This window comes from Ctenopharyngodon idella, chromosome 1 (genome assembly GCF_019924925.1).
Source record: "Ctenopharyngodon idella isolate HZGC_01 chromosome 1, HZGC01, whole genome shotgun sequence".
In the NCBI taxonomy this organism is placed as follows: domain Eukaryota; kingdom Metazoa; phylum Chordata; class Actinopteri; order Cypriniformes; family Xenocyprididae; genus Ctenopharyngodon; species Ctenopharyngodon idella.
This window is the reverse complement of record NC_067220.1, coordinates 31,021,675-31,036,611: the sequence shown is the minus strand read 5'-3', so window position 1 is coordinate 31,036,611 and position 14,937 is coordinate 31,021,675. Positions and strand designations below refer to the sequence as shown.

The 14,937-nt window shown below is 35.8% G+C and overlaps 1 long non-coding RNA gene across 1 annotated transcript; it reads right to left on the bottom strand.

The window, feature by feature from the left end:
- Window positions 1-654: 654 nt before the first annotated feature.
- On the bottom strand, window positions 655-12,321 carry LOC127514642 (uncharacterized). Its single transcript, XR_007930680.1, has 3 exons — window positions 12,039-12,321; window positions 2,228-2,458; window positions 655-1,567 (listed from the first exon to the last, which is right to left on the bottom strand). It is a non-coding gene; the product is annotated as an uncharacterized LOC127514642 (long non-coding RNA).
- Between the last annotated feature and the right edge of the window lie 2,616 nt (window positions 12,322-14,937).

Here is a 14,937-nt window from a genome sequence, read left to right as displayed (position 1 = left end):
TGATAAGGATTTCGTTAAGTTGTACTGTATCTTTTATCATACCTTGAGAAGTTTATTCATGTTTATTTCATGCTGTAACTAGTATTAAAGCGGAGGAGAGGATGAGTTCACGTGCGCGTCAGGCTGCCGCTTCTCTTGAACTGAGGCTACAGCGATCTGTCTCTACCATAGATTCAAGAGCGCCAAAATGGTATTGTTTTTTTATTCCTATGTAAAATGGGCAAAATATGAAATTACAAAATCTGACCTGTATCTGATTTAGTACCACATATGGAAGTGGCACACATTGGAAATATCAGATTCCATGTGGTTTGTACTGTTCACACTGTCATGGGGAAAACAGATATGAGTCACATGTGGGCAAAAAAAAAAAAAAAAAAAAAAAAAAAGATTTGGGCCACATTTACCTGCAGTGTGAATGTAGCCAAGTTCCACATCTAGGCTCTTTCAAGCCAATAAACTGTGCTGTAAATGTCATGTGATTAATCACTTTGGAGCATTATTTTTTAAGTCTTACAAAAATAAAATAATATAATATAATAAAACAAATTATTAATAAATAATAATTAATCGATAAAATAAATAATTAATAAATAACATTTATGATTTATAAAAAATACAATTTTATTTTTGAATGAAAATCATAATCGTCTAAATACACAGCAAATTATGAAAGGTTAATGGAGAAAAAAATGTGTTTTGTTTTGTTTTGCGTCAAGATGGTGTCACATGGTATGATGAAATATTTATGATTTTAAAAATACTATGATTACAACATTGTCAAAACACAGAAACTTTTGAAAGGCCATCAGAGGAGAAAAGTGGTGTCTAAATGATGTTACATAATTTGCGGAAAGATAAAAGGAGTACTGATGACAATGGAAGATGAGAGAGGAACAGGCCTGGACTTTATGTTGTTGTTTTGTTTTAGTTTATGCAGCTGTCATCCGTGAAGGGGCTTTTATTTTGTTTTGTTTTATTTTTTTATTTTTCTTGTTTTGTTTTGTACTAAAATTGCGTTAAAAGTTCGCTGGTTCCTGCCTCCTCCTTCTCTTATCAACAAACTTTGTTATATTGGTGCTGAAACCCCAGAGGAAGGAAGAACATGCTGTCAAAGAGGGGGCTTATGGTGCTGAGGAGGTCAGCAGCACGAAGGAGTCTGCCAGTGGCTGCCTGAGGCGGTGGTGCTGGAGTGATGGACGGAAGCTCGCTGGCATCCGCCTGGGTCAAGGAGGGGCAGCTGCCGTCCTGTGAGGGGATGGAGTTGCCACTGTTCACCGGAGGCCAGACCTACTACCGTCTGCCATGTAAAGGAGAAGCAGGCAGGGGGCTAGTTACCGGGCGCCCCCAGCCGAGGGAGCCGTTATTGTCCCCCAGGTGTCGAAGGAGTAGAAAGCCAGTGTGGTCGGTTTTTCTTTTTTCCCTCTCCCCTCTCTCTTGCCTCTGTGCCTCCTCATCCTTTAGTGTCCTTTTCTCTCGCCTCGCCTGTCCTTACCCCCAGGTGCTGCGGCCAACCCTCCTCAGAGAGCCATGGGAACAGAGCGAGGTCTCGAGTCCAACGGAGGAGCTGCAGAAGGATAAAAAGAGATGATAGTGGAAGATGAGAGAGGACCAGGCCTGGACTGTTGTTGTTTTTAGTTTATTTTATTATTAAACTTACATTGAACATTCACTGGCCTTCTTCCCTTAACTGAACATCATTACAGTCATGTTTAGTATGACCTCAACCTGACAAAGTCAAATACTTAAATGCAAATCTTCTTTTCCTGTACTGCTGGTGAATTTGTGTTTGTAAAAATGATCAGTTCACCCTGGTGGTGGACAAATGGTTGAGACAGCAATCCTGCGGCAGCTCTCAGTAATGAGAGAAGAGGAGTGTTTCTGGTGCTCACTGCACTGTCAGCTGCCTGTTTAGATTCTTCTCAAGTTTGACAGGTAGACAGCGAGAGTAAAGGAGAAGAAAAGTGCAGAAAGTCTGATGTTTAAATTTGTCTAATTTGTCATTATGATATGGTCTCAACAATCCTAAGTCAACTTCTTATCATGTGTTGTAGGATAACATGACCTGCAGCTAACCAAGACAGCAGAAAAACAGCTGAGCGAGTAAGGAGGATAAAAATCAGCGTGCAGCTCAAACAGACAGGAGGAGTCGGCCCATGAGAATCTCCCTCTCTGTACAAACATGCTGAAGCTCAGCACAAAAGAAGAGTGTTTTCTGCTTACTAACCCTAATGGAAGGAAGTCAATCTCTGGACCCTCTCGAGCAGGGCACGGTGGTCCACTCCTGCTTAGCTGAACATTTGTCTGATAGGCCGATGTATTATTCATCTGGACAGGTTTGCAGCTGGATTAGTCCCTGCCACGGCCTGTTTTCTCTCTGTCCGCAGTGATGTGCTGATGGCTTAATGATGCGACAGGTCTCTGGGAGGTGGTTGATGCATCTGGCGGCCGGTGACACCTGCCAAAAAGAGAATCACCTGATGGGAAGAGAGCAGCTGCACAGCAGATGCAGGCTAATAAAACACTGCTCTTTACTGGCCTCTGATTGGCCGGCACACGACAGAGGTGACGGGGAAACAGCTCTTATCACCAGACAGGATGCTGTGTTGACCAAACTGATGTGTTTAACTCTTCTTTCTGTCACACACCTACATTTCCCTGATAATGCCAGTGACACTTTACATTATTTATTATAAAAGCTTCTGTTTGTGTATCAAATAACAATAAATTAAGTTAATCAAGTGATCCACAAGACTCGTCCACCTGGTGTAATGTGGCATCACTAATGCAGCATGAAGGCAGATGGCATTTAGCTGGGCTGGACCGCAGCACTACAAGAACGGACTGCTGTTTTTAAAATCACTATGAAATGGAGGCAGCGACATAATTTATGATGTAGGTCTACATCCAAGTGTAATGGATTATTGGAAAAAGGGAGAAAAAAAAAAAGGTAGGGTAGGGACTTGGTTTTATCCATTGGTTGTTAATTGGATTTTGAAATGTGGACATTGCACTCAAAAGTAGAGGCAGATGAATGCAAGCTTGCGAGTTAAATTTAAGTGGATTAAATTATTGGAGAAGTCCTGCATATGTCACCAGAGAGAAGCCTGTCATTTCTTTATATTATGAAACACTTTAAAGGCTTACCTTAGTGATCAATGTATTGCATATACTTTAATTAAAAAAAAAAAAAAAAAAAAATCAAATCGAACAAGCTAGAATGTGACATCTCAACCCTTTGAAAAAAATATAGTATAGGCTCATACAGTACACTAAAGGTTCAGTCTAATGATGTTTATAGGGAATTAGTCAATAAAAATAAATAATAAAATAAACACCTAACAGTAATAAAATGTAAACAATGCTGGGCCCTATTTTAACGATCCAAGTGCATGGCCTAAAGCGAATGGCACAAGTGCGCCTAGGGCATGTCCGCATCCACTTTTGCTAGTTTAATGATGGGAAAAATTGTCGGCGCGCCCGCCGCATGATCTAAAAGGGTTGTCCCTATTCTCTTAATGAGTAATGGGTGTGTTTTAGGCGTAACGTGCAATAAACCAATCAGAGTCTCATCTCCCATTCCCTTTAAAAGCCAGTTGCGCTTGCGGTATGGTGAATTCGCTATTTACATGGCGGAATTTGCAAGCGGAAAAACTGAACGCTGGCATGTTTGTGTGCTGCTGCACATCCCTGTGTGAGTCTACGTACTTTTTGCACCCGCCTATAGGCGCATATTACTAACGCACTCTTTAAATAACAAAACAAATATTGCGCCATTGACTTTAGAATAGGTTTCAGTTGGTCAATGGCGCAGTCTATTTCACTTGCCTCAAAATAGTAACGCGCCAACAATGCACCTGAACACACCTCGTTTCCAGACCAGCACGCCCATGGGCACACAAATGGGCGCAAATGCATTTGCTATTTAAATAACGTGGCGCAAATTATAACTGCGTCAGGCTGAAACTAGCAAAAAACACTTGAGTCGTGCCTGCTGCCGCATTGCGCCGGGTGTATGATAGGTGTTCATTTTATTGGGCCCTACCATGCAGAAAAGGCTATTATTAGTGCTAATCAGCATTGTTACGAGCTTGGCGAGAAAGCACATAAAATTTTGGCCTGGCAAATGATTCGAGATGAACAAAAACGAACAATAAAGGCTATAGATACAAGTAACGTGGAAACGCACAATCCTGCAGTTAATGATGCATTTAAGCAGTATTACACATAGTTATATACTTCACAGACAAGTACAGATCGTTCACAAATGGATGTTTTTCTATCCTTAGTCCACCTACCAAGACAGGCTTAGTTTGGATCAACTTCTCTGCCCCTGAGCTGATCGAAGCTATTCATCTACTGCCTAATAATAAATCTCCGGGTGAAGATGGCTTCCCATCCGAATTTGATAAAGAATTTAAAGATTTGCTTGTGCCATATTTGATGGAAGTGCTTGACCAATCTATGGCAGACAAATGTTTCCCAGACTCTTTTCTCCAATGCAATAACTTCGGTAATATACAAGAAAGGTAAAGCTCCACTGAAATGTGCCTCCTATAGGCCAATTTCACTCCTTAATGTGGATTAGAAATTAAATGATAGCCAAGAGATTAGAAACTCGTCTTCCTCTGTTGATTAATCCAGGCCACAATCTGAGGAGATTTTTCAATGCCATTCATACTGCTAAAGACATAAATACTGAGACATATAAAACATATACTGAGACTAGCTGTTTCTCTTGATGCTGAAAATGCTTTTGATGGAGTTGAGTGGTCATATCTATTTGAAATACTGAAAAAAATGGATTTGAGGCTACATATATTGGCCTAATTCAATCACTTTATAAATCCTCTAAAACAAAAGTTATTATGAATGGAATTCTGTCTGCTTTATTCCCTTTGTACAAATGATGTAGAAAAGGATGCCCCCTAAGCCCAGCTCTCTTTGCCCTTGCTATTGAACATTTAGCTGATAAAAAGAGCTTTGAAATCTGCACTGAAACGCATAAAATATCATTGTTTGTCGATTATATTCTTTTATTTTTACTAACCCCATAGACTCTTTGCCTAATTTACAGAATGTGGCACTTTCTCTGGATATAAAGTTAATATTGGCAAAAGTGACATTCTGCCATTATCAGTGTTTGACTATACAGTACTGGATGTCTTTTCTTTTGAGTGCTCACCTACTGGTATTAAGAATTTGGTAATACAAGTAGATGGTAATTTAAAAAATCTGTTAACTTAATTTGGCTATAGCCTTTTAGAGAAGGTGGGTAGAGATTTAACCAATTAGATTCATTTACCGCTCACATTACTTGGTAGAATAAATGCAGTTAAAATGAATATTTTGCCCAAATTTGTATACATGTTTCAATATCTTCCGATATCCAATCCCTAAATCTTTTTTCACTTCTCTTAATGGATTGATAAGATCATTTATTTGTCATCATAGAGTCAGCCTTGAGAAATACAATCAAGGAAAACTGAGGCTTCCTAATTTTAAGATGTACTATTGGACAGCCCAGTCCAGGTATTTGGCCCAGATGTTTGCTGGTACTCTCTTTCCCTCTTGGATTAATATGGAGAAATCTGAGAATATATAATATACATGGGATGACAAACTGATCAAAACAAAAACCAATAACGCCATGATTATTGATTCAGTTCAGACCTAGTACAAACTGGGGTCACTGCTGGGACGGGGTAATATTTTCTTTCCCCTAAAACACCTTTATGGGGGAACAGGCTGCTTCCAATGTGTCATCAAAACAAAAATTTTAGGATATGAGCAGATAAGGGAATTACACATTTGAAGCAATGTTTTAATGTTTGAGCAGTTAAAGAATAAATATAATTTGAGTGACAAAGAACTCTTTAGTTATCTGCAATTACAAGACTTCTTGGGTTAAAGCAAAAATTTATCCTGAGATACCTTATTTGTATTGGGTAACTCTGCTATTCTGATAAACCACTATATAAAACAATCTTATTCGAAGCTCTGATCTCAAACCAGCCTTTAGATGACCCAGATAAATCCAGAAGTAGATGGGAGTAGGATTTGGGGGTAAGAATATATTGGGACCTGTGGGGTCAATTATGTTAATATGGTGTCACCTCAACCTTGAATTTCATTAATTCCATTAATTCAGTTTATTTTTTTTTACACCAGCATTACTACATTCCATCAAGATTACATAAATGTAATAACAATATTTCACCTCTCTGCTTTAGATGTGGTACAAAAGAAGGAACCTTTTTGCATTGAATTGAAGGGGTTTTGGGCGCAAATATGTTGTATTATATCAGAATCGTGGAATTGATTTTCCAATAGACCCAGAGGTGTGTTTATTAGGTAATTTTACCAACTAACCTCCGACATAGCTATTAAGCTTACTGAAATGTTGTTGATAATAGCTAAAAAAAAAAAAAAAAAAAGTATTGCTTTGAAATGGAAAGCAGACATTGATGTGCCGATTGGATTGTGGTTGTCGGAGGTTTGCAGCTGTGTACCTTTAAAGAAGATCACACATTCAAGGCAGAGGTGAATTATTTTATAATATCTGGAAAACCTTTTTGAATTATATAAAAATAGTGCTACATGATTTGTCTCCCTTTTCCTTTGTGTGTGTGTGTGTGTGTGTGTGTGTGTGTGTGTGTGTGTGTTTCCTTTGTGTCTTCAACGTTTGTTGTTATTGATGTAAAAAAAACAAAAAAAAACAATAGATTTTCATGGTAACAATTTACAAAAAGGGTTCCGTTTTGTGAGATTGAAAATATCCAAAGATATGTTAAAATGAACAAAGACATTTGCTTTACTGTCAACTTGTCACACCTTTAGTACAGTGGGGAAGTTTCAGACCCCCGATGTACGTACATCTTGGCCTATAGGGCTTGATCACTATCAACACCTTTGAGCCTTCCAAATGGCCCTTGTATCAAGAGAGAGGGGGCTGAAACAGTAAAGCAAATGTCTTTGTTCATTTTAAAATATCTTTGGATATTTTCAATCTTACAGTTTGTTAACATTAGTTATCTACATTAGTTAACATGGACAATTAAAAACAAGTCTAAAGCAATTTTTAATCAGTTAATGTTAATTTCAGCATTTACTAAAACATTATTAAAATCAAAAGTTATATCTGTTAATATTATTTAATGGACCTGAGCTAATATGAACTAACAACGAAGAGCTGTATTTTTATTAAAGGGATAGCTCACCCAAAAATGAAAATTATCCCATGACTTACTCACACTCAAGCCATCCTAGGTGTATATGACTATCTTCTTTCAGACGAACACAATCAGAGATATATTAAAAAAATATATCCTGGCTCTTCCGAGCCTTATAATGGTAGTGAACCATTCCCCTCCATGATCCATCCATCATAAATATAATCCATACGGCTCAAGAGGGTTAATAAAGGCCTTCTGAAGTGAAGCAATGGGTTTTTGTAAGAAAAATAGACATGTTTAAAACTTTATAAACTGAAATAACTAGCTTCCGCCTGACGACCGTACGCATACTTCGCCAGTCGACTTGCGCCAAATGAGTAACCCCTGAAGCGATGAATGATGCAGGATATAGGAGTATCATAAGCTTAGATGCCTGTTGCTATTCAAACAAATAGGGCTGTACAACAAACTCAAGCTCCTCTTCACTTCTAATTCGTGACCGATGTTTTGTTTTGCTCTATCCTCTGAGCTTCCGCGTTCATCATTGCACCATGCATCGGGTCAGAGGTTACTCTTCCGTTGCAAATCGATGCATACGGCTGTCTGCTGGAAGCTAGTTATTATAGTTAATAAAGTTTTTAAATATGGATATTTTTCTTACAAAAACCCATCACCCATCACCGTATGGATTATATTTATGATAAGGATGGATGCAGTTTTTTTGTGCTTCAATACACACCCCCGTTCACTACCATTATAAAGCTTGGAAGAGCTTTAGAGACATTTTTAAATATATCTCCGATTGTGTTTATCTGAAAGAATATAGTCATATACACCTAGGATGGCTTGAGGGTGAGTAAATCATTTTTGGGTGAACTATCCCTTTAAGAAATGTTAACAAAGATAAATAAATACTGTAATAAATGTATTGTTAGTTATTACTAGTAATTTCACTGACTACCATTAACTAATGTGAGATTTTTGTAAAGTGTTACCAATTTCAGTTCATGCCAACTTTAATGTCAGACAGTCCTTGTGACAGTTTAGCTGCTGCGGTAACTGAACATTTTATCTACCTTTACCTTAAGTCCGGATTCACATGAAATATCAGCACATTCTACTGAAAAATGAGGTCAGGGCCTCAGTGGGGATTTTCATAAAATTGCAGACAGAAAAATAAAGTACAACGAAAAGGAAGACAAACTGAGCAAAAATGAAAGTGATAAAACAGAGTTTTTTGTGAATTTTTCAGCCTTTCAAGTTAGATCAGTAGGACAAAATGATGAGAAAGAAATAGTTTGGGGTCGAGAATCGTCTCATTAGTCTGAGCAAACCAGAGAATTTCACAAAATAATTTGTTTTAAATTTGCATGTCTTACTTCAGTGCTGATGAAAATTCACTGTTCTGAATATTACAGTAAACATGATGGGAAAAGACAATATACACCCAGCTTTCAAAAAAAAAAAAAAAATTCCCCTCTCAGACAGCTTTCACTGCCGACTGCTTCATCAGAACGCAATCTTACAGTCATGTAAACAAGTTGATGAAGAAGGACTTAATTAAGTGTATTTCTCTCGATGTGTGTGATTCTTGAGACAGCTATTATGACAACAACTTGTTATGATGGTTATAATAATACTGTGTTTGAATGGATTCTTTACTTCTTTCAGTTTCTGATGAAACATCTCATTCTTCACAGTTGTGTTGAATACAATTAGATGCATAAAAGGGTTTATTTTCAATTCGGAAGAAATTAAGATAATTGCGATATCAATAGCCAAAAAAATAAATAAAGTAGAGCTTTCGGTCTAACAATGAAGCTTCACTTTTGCATAACAAAGAAGCCTCACTCTTCAATGTGTTTTATGTTTTTCATGATGCTCCATTTTTGTAATAATAATAATAAAAAGAATAAGAATATTAAATATTTTATTGTATTATATTACATTTATATTTTTTAATAATATACAAAAGGAAGCTTCATGAAAAGCAAATGAAGAGTGAAGTTAAGTTTGCTTCTGACAGAATAAATGCAGCCAGCTGTCCAGAATACTTCAGTACAACTCTGCCTGCAAGTCAGCGGTGCTAAATGTGTGTTTGAGGTAGAGAGAGAGAGAGATGAATATGAATGAGGAGCTGTTTTCTCCCGACGTCTCCCTGCTGTGCTTAAACAATGCTTGTCTATTGAGAAAGCCAGACAGGTGCATATTAATATGGTCACAAACGCTGCATCTGCAACTCTGGCTCTTCTTATGCAGCGTGGCACATGTAATTGCATATTTATGGCTCCTCACAATTTCTCAAGTGACTTTTATTACAAGGGAGGGTTTAGAACACAACCAAACTAAACCAAATCTCCTCACTATTCGATACAGTCGTTTCAATTACTGACAGCGTTGACTTGTGTGTTGTGATAAAGCATGCTGTATTTTTTCATACATATACATATATACATGCAAAAAATTTGATGCTAAGAAAAGAAAATGTCAGTCAGAACCACAGATGGTTTGGTCTGAAATTGTTCAAAATAACTGAATCTGTCACCCCACACTCTCAATTAATTTGCAGTTCCACATTCTCAAATATGAAGGACTGGGGTCACACATTTAAAATTAAGAAATCAAATACCCACATAGACATATTTAAAACTGTTTATTTAATTTCTGTTTACATTTTTAAGAAAATAGATTTTTTTTTTTTTTTCCAAATAGACATTGACAAAAGGTCAACAGTGTAATATAGATGTAATTACAGAAATTAGTTAGATAATAATGTGTAAAAATACACATAAGTGCATTGTATCAAATGATTAATTTAAATGTCATTACATGGTAAAAGACACCTAATATAAAGTTTTTTTTGCTAAATGCTTGTCTTATCTATTTGTCGATTGGATTAAAAATGCCATTGGACATGCATGATGAGAACAACTAATGAACTTTTACCAAAATGTTAAGACATTTTAAAGGATATATCATTAGGATATTTAAGACATTTCTTCATTTTATTTTTAAGTGTAACTTCTAGTCCTCCATTTATTTTGTAATAGATATTGTAATTTATACTTACATGCAATAGTTTTATATTGCATCATCAATGCTGATCGTATCCAAGATCATTTGCATCTCTGATTTCATAATAAAATGTTGTGATTTGTGTATATTTGAAAAATGAAATACTGAAAAAAAAAAAAAAAAAATGAAAAATGAAATTTGTGCATATTTGAATACTTTGTAATACATTTTACATATTGTACTCAATAGTCTATTTTACACTATATATAATGTATAGTACTTACACTGTAAACCCTAACGCTCAAAATAATTAATTGGTTTGAGTAGAGCAAACTCAAATTAAATTAGTTTAATCAAATGAACTTTTGTGAGTATTTAGAACTTTCTTTTTCTTTTGAGTTCACGAAACTGACACATTTTAAGTCTTTCTGAATTGTTTCATAATTTTGAGTTTTATGAACTTGTTTCTTTTAATTTAGACAAAGTTAAATTTACCTGAAACTGGGCTGGGATTTCTATTTCCCAGCATGCTTTGCCATGACATCTGAAAGTGAGAATAAATACTAAAATTAAGTGTTAATACTCAAAATACTGAGAAATTTCAAGTTATAGGAGTAATTAAAATGTATGAGTACAAAATTAAAATCTGCCAGTTCTGCTTAAACTTTGAATTTCTTAACTTAAAAAAAAATGATGTAACTGACAAAAAAACTTATTTGGGTTTACAGTGTAGTTTATGATGCATTGTCGTTCATTCATTCTGCACAAATTGCAATGTTATATACTGTGATCTTTTAATAAATTTCTGATTTTTAGCTTCAGATAAAATGCTGTGATTCATCAAGTAGCTAGGTGCTTTGGTTCAAGACTTAAAGTGTTAGTTCACCCAAAAATAAAAATTTCTATCATTAATTACTCACCCTCATGTCGTTCCACACCCGTAAGACCTTTGTTCATCTTTGGAACACAACTTAAGATATTTTTGATGAAATCAAAGATGGTTTTTTATCCTAAATAGAAAGCAATGAAATTACCACACTCAAGGTCCAGAAAAGTAGTAAAAATTGTTAAAATAGTAAACATGACTACTGTGGTTCAACCTTAATGTTAGGAAGGAATGAGAATACTTTTTGTGCGCAAAAACAAAACAAAAATGACGACTTTATTCAACAAATTCATCTCTCCCCTGTCATTTTCCTATGCTATTTTTGTTGCAGTGCTTCCAGGTTCTACGTCAGAACACCAACTCAGTATTGGCCGACGCCCGTTCACATGCGCAGCATGAAACGTGTGTGATGCTGTAGCAGGAGTCGGCGTTCGGACGTAAACAAGGAAGCGCTGAACTGCGTTCACTACATCAACTGCATACGAGTCTGACAGGGGAGAGACGGATTTGTTGTTTTGTTTTTGCACACAAAAAGTATTCTCGTCGCTTCATAACATTAAGTTTGAACCACGGTGGTCACGTTCACTATTTTAATGATGTTTTTAGTACTTTCCTGGACTTTGAATGATGATAATTATGTTGCTTTCTATTTAGGATAAAAAAATAAATAAATAAAAAAAACTCTTGGGTTTCATCAAAAATACCTTAATTTGTGTTCCGAAGATGAATGAATGTTTTATGGGTTTGGAACGACATGAGGGTGAGTAATTCATTTTTGGGTGAACCAAACGAAACTTTTTGAAATGTTTGTGGAGAAAAAAGAAGGAAAATTCACCTGGGTCATGAACAGTCACTACTTCACTCTCTCATGCTTGCTGCGGTTTTTCAGTGAGTTTTTTGTTTATGATTCCGAAATTTAAGACTCACACAACTCACAAAAAAAACACCCACAGGCCTCCTACCTAGAGCCAGCTGTATGACAGTTTCTCTGGTCTCATCCAGAGCTTCGATGGCCACAGTCTCTCGTGTGCACAAAGCTCTTCCTGCCAACGTGTTGTGTAATGCCATTGCCCCAGAGCTGTGCAGCAAATCTGTAAGCCTCTGCTGTCTTCATGGACAGCTGGCTGCTTCCACCGCTGTAATCACACAACACATATGCAAAGCACAGAGGCTCAGTGACATGCCAGCTCCCTCTAATACATGGAAAACAGAGCACATGGACAGAACTGATCTATTTACAGCAAAATGATCCACCAACACATGGTGATTGTTTTGAAAAAATTAAGAATATGTCATGCTCTCAAAACGAACAGCAGACATTTTGCTTTCCATGCTTCTCTTATGAAATACTGACATTTCAGTTAAGAATATTTTTCCAAAAAGGAACAGCAGTTTGAGCTATGAGGGCAATTCACTAAAATATCACCCCAAATATCAGCATGGCCCATTACGACATTGATTCACTCATTTTTGTGCATCCTATTAAATTCTCGTGAGATCATTCGGTGCATTCTTACGTAGACTTAAACACTTTCATTGGGTGTTTATGGACGCACTTTACAATGACGAACGATTCGGTGAAGCACATATCCACAGGCTCTGTGATCAATCGATAAGGAGTCCTGCAGTTCCAGAGCCATCAATCTCCACTCAGTGTGTGACTTAAATCAACAAATTGGCTCTGATTCCAGGAGGTAAAATGCTGATGTGGGAGACTCAGCATGTCTCTTTAAACAAGCATCTGTGGGGAAAGAGAGAGAGAGAATGAAGCCTCAACAAAGAGCGAGAGTGTCTCAGCAAGACACAAATGAACAAATAGAAAGAATGACTATTATATTTAGTAAATGTTAACTAATTGAGGCAGATTTTAATTAAGAGATTTTAATTAGCAAATGATAATTGATTATGAAGATTTTCTTTCTTCTGTGGAACACAAAGGAAGTTATTCTTTAGGTCCATACAATGACAGTCAATCCAATGTTGTTTTGGACCCAACTGACTTTCATTGTATGAACAAAAATAGTGGAAACATTCTTCAAAATACAGTATCTACCTTTGTTTTCCACAGAAGAAAGAAAGTCATTCAAGTTTAAAATGATAAAGGGAGATTAAATGATGACAGATTTTCATTTTTTTTTTTCTTAATGTATTGATGATAATTGAATAATTAAAAAGATAATGGATAATTTAATGAAGTCTGGGAGATTTGTCCCTCCATTGAAAGTCCATTCCACCAATACTTTGATGCTTCAAAAAGTACATAAAGAGAATGTAAAAGAAATCCATATCAAGTCTCCTGAAGAAACATGATCCCTTTATATGATGAACTGATACTTATATATTAAACTTATATTATTTATATATTATTTTTATTATATACGTCTCTGGCTTAGTGCCAAAGCACATTTGAATTTAGCAGTGAATCTTTGTATTTTATTCTTTGCCATTATCCTAATTGAACACTGGGTGTATTACAACTTCAGAATTATATTCATAGACTGTCAACAGTGATAAGGTATAGCTAAGAGTGGTCCAGACAAACCTTCCAAACAAATGACTTATAGAAGGTATACTTAACTAAGAACATTTCGGGAAACACGTATTAACATTAATGTAAAGCTTAAGGTATAATTTAAGAATGACGTAGAGTTAAGAAGGCTTCAGGAAATCCAGCCAAGATTTTTATTATATTTTTATTATATATTATTTAGTAACCATTTTTAAAGCAATTAAGATAGAATTGAGATATGTGCTATATTGCATATTTAGTCACCGATGAAGGCTTTGCAGGCACAGTGAGAACAGTTCACCAAAAAAATTAAATTCTGTCATCATTTCCATTCCACCAAAACTATGATGCTTCGTGAAGTCTTCTGAAGAAAAATTATCCCTTTAAATCATGAACAGGGCTGGATTTCCCGATAATGTCGTCTCTTAGCTCGCTACGAAGACTCTAATGGTATACCTTAACTGAAGATATACCTTTTCTAGGCGTGTTCCCCGAACTATAACTTAGGAGGTTGCTTAAGGTGTACCTTCTTTAATGCGACGTTACCGGGTGCTGTTCGTGGTGGTGGTGCTGAATTGGTCAATATCGCTGGCTTGAGAATCGATAATTCACTGTGATCATTATTTTAGAACATTATTTTACAACGTATCAATTCCTTGGAGACATGTCATGCAGCTGACAGATATGTAGGTATCACGTTTATGTCGTTTTTTTTTTTTTATTCAAAAAGATTCACAAACTTGTTAACTATATCATAAACTTTATGATAAATTCCGATTGCAAAATATGTGGAAGTGAATGTGTTTTGTCACGCGAGTTTGCATCGCAATTCAGAGCTGTTGGATTTACAAAATTAATAAAAGTATGTGGCCAGTGAACTGGGAGAAGAAGAAGAACTTTATTGTTTCATACACAATGTGTATCTGATATAAATAAAACACTTCATCAAATTATATAATTGAAAGGGTTATTATTGCAGCTTCCATAGACATCAGTGTATGGAATTTGATTTTAACAAACTATAAATGTCTTTCTTATATAGCCTAGTGCTTCTTTCTAATGTGTATTTAAATGTTTAAAACGTAAAATAAACTTGATGTGGTTGAAAACACTGAATAGTTGTGATATCCCTTATGGAAATGAATAGTTGTGATATCCCTTATGGAAAGAAAATATATTTCCCTATATATATATATATATATATATATATATATATATGATCAATATTTTACATGATTTAACAGTATATTTGAAAATATACAGAAAAAAATATATTGCGTGAATATTACAATATATTGAATAATACATAAGGAATTGCCGCTTTTCATATATTGAAAAATATGTGATAATAT